The 7,615-nt window shown below is 38.8% G+C and overlaps 1 long non-coding RNA gene across 1 annotated transcript; it reads right to left on the reverse strand.

Moving 5' to 3' along the window:
- Window positions 1-4,026: 4,026 nt before the first annotated feature.
- On the reverse strand, window positions 4,027-5,849 carry LOC142622048 (uncharacterized). Its single transcript, XR_012841859.1, has 2 exons — window positions 5,672-5,849; window positions 4,027-4,529 (listed from the first exon to the last, which is right to left on the reverse strand). It is a non-coding gene; the product is annotated as an uncharacterized LOC142622048 (long non-coding RNA).
- Between the last annotated feature and the right edge of the window lie 1,766 nt (window positions 5,850-7,615).

Here is a 7,615-nt window from a genome sequence, read left to right on the forward strand (position 1 = left end):
GGATGTACCCTCGCCCCTCCAAAGCCAATGAGCGGGGCATTAACCGGAGTTAGTCGCTCCCTTTCAATTCGCATCTGTTGGAAAGCGGGATAGTAAAGGATGTCTGCTGAACTACCGTTGTCTACGAGAACTCGGTGTATGTTGTAGTCTCCCGCCTGTATGGTGACGACCAAAGCGTCGTCGTGGGGGTGGTGAAGGCGCTGGGCATCTACTTTCGAGAATTCAATGGGGGGATTTCCAATCCGTGACCTTCCAAGCGCAGGACTTGCCGATTGGATGTTCTGGACCGTTCTGATGTATGTCTTTCGGGCTTTCTTGGAAGATCTGGCCCTTGTGGTGCCTCCTACAATCATCCTTATGTCTCCTACGGGTTGCCTAAGGCGGTCATTATCTCGCCGAGGGGCTTGATTTTGTGGCGGGTCTGCCCTCTCTTTGTTGACAAACCTCTGTAACCTCCCTCGCCTAATGAGAGCTTCTATTTGCTGTTTCAGGTCGTAGCAATCGGCGGTGTCATGGTCGTGGTCTTGATGAAATTGGCAGTACTTATCCCTTGGTCTCCTGTTGGGATCTCCCTTCAGCTTTCCAGGAAAGGCCAAAGTTTCCTCATCTTTAATCTGCATCAACACCTGGTCGATGAGCGCATTCAGGGGAGTGAAGTTCGTGTACCTTCCTGTAGGCGGCTTGGGTCGTCAATCATCTCGTCCCTCTCTGGTTCTCCCCCTTTTTCGTCCATTATCGGGCTTCGTATCTTCCTGTCTCTCCCTTTTTCTGGGTTTATGGTCGTCTCTGGCCAGCAAGGCATCCTCCGCGTTCATATACTTCGTCGCCCTGTAGTATACGTCGGACATAGTCTTCGGGTCATTCTTGCATAGAGAGAACAAGAACTTACCCTCTTGTAGCCCGTTCGTGAATGCTACCACAAGAATCTTGTCGTCCGCGTCGTCTATCGAGAGGGATTCCTTGTTAAAGTGGGCTATATAGGACCTTAACGTCTCGTCTTCTCGCTGTTTAATGCCCAGTATACACGCAATAGACCTCTTGTGTCGATGACTTCCAATAAAGTGTGACACGAACTGTGCGCCCAGTTCCTTAAAGGTGCTGATAGAATTAGGCGTCAGCTTGGTGTACCAATCCCTCGCAGGCCCCTTCAAGGTGGTAAGAAAAGCCCTGCACATGATTTCATCCGGTACACCCTGAAGATGCATCAGGGTTCTAAAAGACTCCAGGTGGTCCAACGGGTCTTTGGATCCGTCGTAATTTTCCACATGGGGCATGCGAAACTTTGGAGGAACGGGGCATGAATTCACCAACGCCGTGAAAGGCGAATCCGTTCTATGAACTAGGTCGTCCGCATTGCTGGATACCCGTCCTCTGAGGGTGTTCATCATCACATCCATGCGTTCCCTCATCTCCTGCATCTCGGCTGTGATATGAGGTGGTAGGGAGTCCGAGGCAGATGGCGGGTTTGTCTCCGGCCGCTCCAGCCTTGTTGGTGCGGTGCTACCTTCAGGCCTGGCGGCATTCCTCCCTTCCGGGCTTGCTACTTCCTGGTCCTCCCCTGGTGCACTTTGGTGTGCGGTCATCTGCCGTAGTTGCTCTTCTAAGTCGTGATTCTGTTTAGTAAGGCGCCCGACGGCAGCAGCCAGCGTCTGGACTTGCCTTTCTAGCGCTGTAGCATGCGGTTCGTCGCCTTGGTTGTTGATTGTTGCCATCGATCGAGTGAGTACCATACAACTTTTTGTCTCAGGAATAGAGCAAGGCTGAATGTCTTCTTTCCCACAGACGGCGCCAACTGATGATGCCTAAGAAATCACCAGTGTGCTGCGAGTACTCCACCGATTAAAGCAACACCTGCGAAGAAAAAGTAGGTGATCGACAGAGGGCACCGGTGTGGTGCCGGCCAAAGACCCTCCGACGATCAAGTTAGAATCTTTAAACAACCCTAGAGTGCCAGAGTTGAGGTAATTGTGCGTACCTTTTGTCATGAGGGTTTTTGGGGTTTATATAGTGGTGTAAAGCCGAAATAAACGCCTTGGCGAGGAAGTACTTTCCTTTTAGAAGAGCAATTCGCGGATCTTTGCATATCGTATAGAGCTCTTTTCCTTATAGGGATCCTTTTGACTAAGACCAAACGTGTAGCGAAAGAACTTTCCTTATATTCACGTATGTAGAAGTCAAGATAGATTAAGAATGGAGGTTGGATTACCCCTTCAGCTTTTTTCTGCCTAGGTCGTCAACCAATGTGCACCTCCTATACCGCCGTCAGCCTAGGTACATCTCCAAAGATATCGTCAGCTAAGGACCTTCTCACCTTGGCCGTCAATCTTGACTTCGCTATCTTGATCCCTTTAGCTTAACGTCGTCACGTAAGGGGTGTGGCCTTGAATGTCAAAGAGGCGTCAATGACAGTAGTTGACGGATAGCGTATTTTCGTCAGCTTCTTAACGTGCATTCAGTATGTAATAAGTGAACTTCCGTCAGCTTCTTAATGTGCCGTCACCTTGTAATAACGTCACTATCACCTCTATTATTTGTAAATGTTTTGGAGAATGAATGTTGTTATGATGTTATCAATTTTTCCTAGTTGTATGTTCTCTTTTTGTTAATAAAATTATTTTATTCCATAAATGCTTAGAAGGACCACGCCCCATTGGAGCACCAATTGCTGCTCGCACATGAGAATCAGTTCAATGTGCTTTGCTCTGTTGCTTTGAGGCTTTTGATATCAACTGCTGCCCACCTTTTTTGCATATTAGCTATGAATCTATTTTTTGACTGATTGTGGCTTACACCTATTTTAGTATTACATGACACCTATTTTAGTATTACATAATTTCTTTGAGGCTTTTCTCTATTACTTTGAGGGGCGACAACTGATGCAAAACCCTTAATTTTTTTATGGAAGTAATATTGTGGTTAAGCATCATTAGACTTTAACTTTTCTTCATTATAGATTGCTGTTGAAGTTCTGTTTTGATGTGCAAAATTTATTAGCAAACTGCTTGTTAGATTGCGTGTTTAAAGGTTAAAAAAGGTTAAAATATGCCTCGCAGCCTGACTGATAAATTAGATCACAAGTGTCTCTGCTCAATTTGCTCCAATAGGTTACAGGATTTTGTGAATGCAGCTAAATGTTTTATTGTTTATTTATTTATTTTGATAAATAACATCCATTTATTTTTTATTTGGTTGTGTAGGATTTTAATGTATGTATTTACCTTGAGTGGCATGATCTTGAATTCATAGCATGGAGCAAAAGTGTTATTAGTGGACTATTAGACACCAACCAAAGGCTGAAGAACAAAGTTGCAAAGCATAAGAGGATGTTGTTTAAGTTTGAATTTTAATGTTGGAAGTCACTTGAAGTGACTAGTTATGTATGAGTACCAAAAAAATGGTTTGTGGCATAATAAGAATGGAACTAGTGTTCTGTTTCCACACCTTTGTACCTAATATGATTTTTTTTTTTTTTTTTTAAATATTGTTTAGTGATCAACAAGAATTGTTGTAACTATGACAAACGGTAAGGTTCGTTTAGTTCTCAAATTGCTTGGTTTAATTTTTGCCTCAAAGGGGATTATTCTAAGGTGCATCTTTTTTCTTTTCTTTTTTCGCATTGGAATAAAGAAATCGGGAAGTCATCAATTTGGCTTAGTTTTTGCCACAAATGGGATTATTCTAAGGTGCAATTTTTGTTTTTGCATTTGAATAAAGGGATGAGGAAGTGCTTGTCCAAATTGAAATTTCATATATATATTAAAGGGGCCATAAACTGAAGCTTACAATCCAAAAATATGAGTAAACATGTCAGTAAGGCTGCCTCTTAGAGTTAAGAGTTTAAGTATGGTTTCCAATTTTTGTATCCATTTGAAAAGATCACCATGCTAGAATTAGGGCTACAGGAATGTTGATTTAGGCCACCCTTATCTTCCTTAGATTTATAAAAGTCTAATCACTCAAGAGGTAAAAAAAAAGGACATAATCAACCAAACGGTCCAAACCATTTAATTCATGCAGTACATGAAGTATATAAGCCAATATTTTAAAAGAGGTGAATCAATGAACTACAATATGTTAGATCGCCTAAGTTATTAAAGATTTTCTTTCTACATTTAGAACCCAGTAATCTCATTTTTTCCTACTACATAATTATATGGTACTCCTACATATATAGTCAATGCAAATAAAGAAAACTTTCAACGTTATTTAACACTTGGATCCCATACAAAAGGCTCTCACAATCCCACTATTGATTTAAGAAACCACCAATAATCACCAAAGCCACGTAGGGATTCTCTTATGCATTGCAGCTTCATTCTTCAGCCTTCAGTTAGTGTCCATTAACGAGGGGAAAAAAGAAAAACTCAAATCCAAAATTTAACCAAAACGGAATAGCATTTGAGTTCATCAATCTTCAGTCTGATCACCATTGCAATGCACTCCCCTTAAGTTAAGTTTTGTATCCCCCCCTCTGCCTAAGGTGAGACACCTTAAGGTCCTTAACCTAAGGCAGCTGCAGCAAAAGTTCACTGCAACAAATAGATTTTAAAATCATAAGAACCTCAGGTTACATAAACCATTAATTTTCCACGTTACATTCTACTACAATTATATACTACCAATTTCTTGAACAATTTCAAGCTAAACCCATGTACCCATTTCACATACAAATATCATATCACCTATGGCTCCCACCATCCCTCCAAATAGAATATTAGGAAAATAGCATAAAAATTCCAAATTTTAAGTAGAGAAGCAACATACAATCCAGCATTGATAAAACCCACTTGCTGAAAATTGAGAATCACTTACTTATGAAGATGCACTCATTATGATATTTTCTTTTTCCTAAAGTGCAATCTATAATGAAGAAAAGCTAAAGTCTAATGATACTTAACCACAGTATTACTTCCATTAAAAACTTAAGGGTTTTGCATCAGTTGTCGCCCCTCAAAGCAATAGAGAAAAGCCTTAAAGAAATCATGTAATACTAAAATAGGTGTAAGCCACAATCAATCAAAAAATAAGTTCATAGCTAATGTGCAAAAAAGGTGGGCAGCAGTTGACATCAAAAGCCTCAAAGCAACAAAGAAAAGCACATTGAACTGATTCTCAAGTACGAGCAGCAATTGGTGCTCCAGCAGGGCGTGGTCCTTCTAAGCATTTGTCATCCACCTAATAGAGCTTTAATCAAAATAAATTCCACTCTATGGCCCCACCAGCCTCTAACAATCAATTTCAATTAAAATTAGCTCATTGTAAAAGTATTTCATCTAACATGGTAAGTCATATCTCTCTCAGGCATTTAATCAAACATCCTTATGGTGTACTCAAAAGCAACGACTCTATAGCATAAAATTGAACAAACAAGCTCACAGAGACCCAACCCAAAAATTAAAACAAACCAAGAATTTCTACTATAGAAATTCGAACATGGATATTAAAAATAAAAAAGAGTTTCTTTGTGGATTTAAACTCTTAGTTTGTTTGTATTTCACTACCATCAATTTCTAGCATGCAATGGACCATAACCATAGATTACACTTCCAATGATAAGTAATGCAGAAAAAAGCTTCTCATTTACAATCGTCCCTCAGAGCTCTTTAGCCAGCCATCTACAAATCAGAATTTTTAGGAACAAGCAAAGGGAACGAATGAAAAAAAAAATTACCAGGGGCTGGGTATTGAATGGTGCGGCGGAACCACCAAGTTGCCGCCGGGACAAGGGTGGCGAGACGACAGTGAGAAGCTCTACGGTGGCTCTGGTTTCTCCTCTCTCTTCTCTACTGGTCAGAGGTCTCTCCTCTCGCTTCTTTCTATCCTTTCTATTGTGTAAATGAATTTGTTTTGTGAGGAATACGTGTATCACACGTGTCTATTCCGTTAGTGTTTTAATGTTAGACTAACTGAAGTATTAATTTGACAGGTATGTATATTTTAGGAGTAAATTGGCTAATATAATAGTTCAGGGGGTGTCTTGGCCAGTGGTTGAAAGTTTAGGAAGTATATGAACATTTTTTCCAAAAAATTGATGTTGCAAACTTTAATTGAGCAAGTTAAGTCATATTAAAGTAGGTTTCAATTAACTTAACTATCAAAGAGTCCGTGTAATGTGCTGAAAATGCTTTAAATTACCATGTGAAAGATTATATAAGATGTTCAAAATATGCTAAAGAAATAATATGAATTAATGTCGCGAAAACATGAATAGGTTTTTATTGAATTAAAGTAATATGAAATTATGGGGATATATAATTTTTTTAATCTCAAGGGGATAAAGAAATAGAGTATGTCATAGAAATTAGTTGAAGTAATGAATCCATCATGAAAAGTGAAAATTTAAAATTGCAAACGCATGTCTATTACAATTTTTTACTTAAAGTAAAAAGCAATTAAAGGATTAAAGAATAACGTAGGAATATTTTAATTTAAATAATGATAAAAGCATTTTAATCCATTTCATAATATTGATGTTTAATATATGGTGTAATTTTGTCACATGGCAGAATCTCATGATTTTTCACGTGAGATTTTTGCTTTCTTATTTTAAAAAACACAAACCAAATAAACTATATATATAGTAGTCCTAAAAAAAGTAATTCTAACACCGCATAAAATGTCACAACTACCTTATGTGTTAGATTGTGACTGGTTGCTTGTTACTTTCATATGAACCCATCATTTTTTCTCCACCACTCGCAATCTACTACTTAGATAGTTGTTGTAATATTCTGACCAAACTTTATGCTTAACATATATATTTCTGTGGTTAATTATTACTTGACCCACATTGATAGGCCAAGAAAGTATTGACTCCTTGGGTAAATTAACCAATTAATTGGCCAAGTAAATTAATTAAGTAAATTTAACATGCAATATGCGTGGTAGCACAAACAAATCACTAACTAAGTTAAATGCAACAGAAAATAAATTTGACACAGATAATTTGTTTATGAATGGGAAAAAGAGGCAAAACCTCATCGGGTGAATTTAAGGTCACCACTCCCAAGAATCTACTACTATCAAAACAAGCGGTTACAAGTAAAGGAATCCTAGTACCTTATATCAACCTACAGTTGAACCCTTACCCAAATACACAATTAGAATTGTAATGTAGTGACAATCTCTCATTTCAATGCACGGCTTCCAGTACGTGACTAACCACTCGATACGTGGATCCCAATACGCGGCTTACACACCAACTTGAGAAAGATGTTAACTGTAAATTTCTTCAGTTCATCCACACAATGAAGATTAAGAAACTCCTTGGTTATAAAATCATACGGCGTACAAACGCAGCAACTTCTTCAAAAGAAAGATGAACTAGAGCAAATTGTCTCCTGTTACAATATGCATGTAATAACAAATGCAACCACCTCATGACGCCCTTAAAATAATCCTTATATACATCTAGGGTTGTGAGAAAAGAAACCTACACAAATAGCTTGGATATGCATGATTTTTGTAAATCTTGATAGATAAGCTATCTGTCGAGCTTCGGGCTAAAAGCTCCTTTTAAACCTCAATAGATTCAATCTGGTTTGGTGAGCATACATTAACACATGTATTCCTTATTATGGCCAAATCACATTATACCTGCACATATATCAAAAGT

The sequence above is a fragment of the Castanea sativa genome, chromosome 1, assembly GCF_040712315.1.
Source record: "Castanea sativa cultivar Marrone di Chiusa Pesio chromosome 1, ASM4071231v1".
In the NCBI taxonomy this organism is placed as follows: Eukaryota; Viridiplantae; Streptophyta; class Magnoliopsida; order Fagales; family Fagaceae; genus Castanea; species Castanea sativa.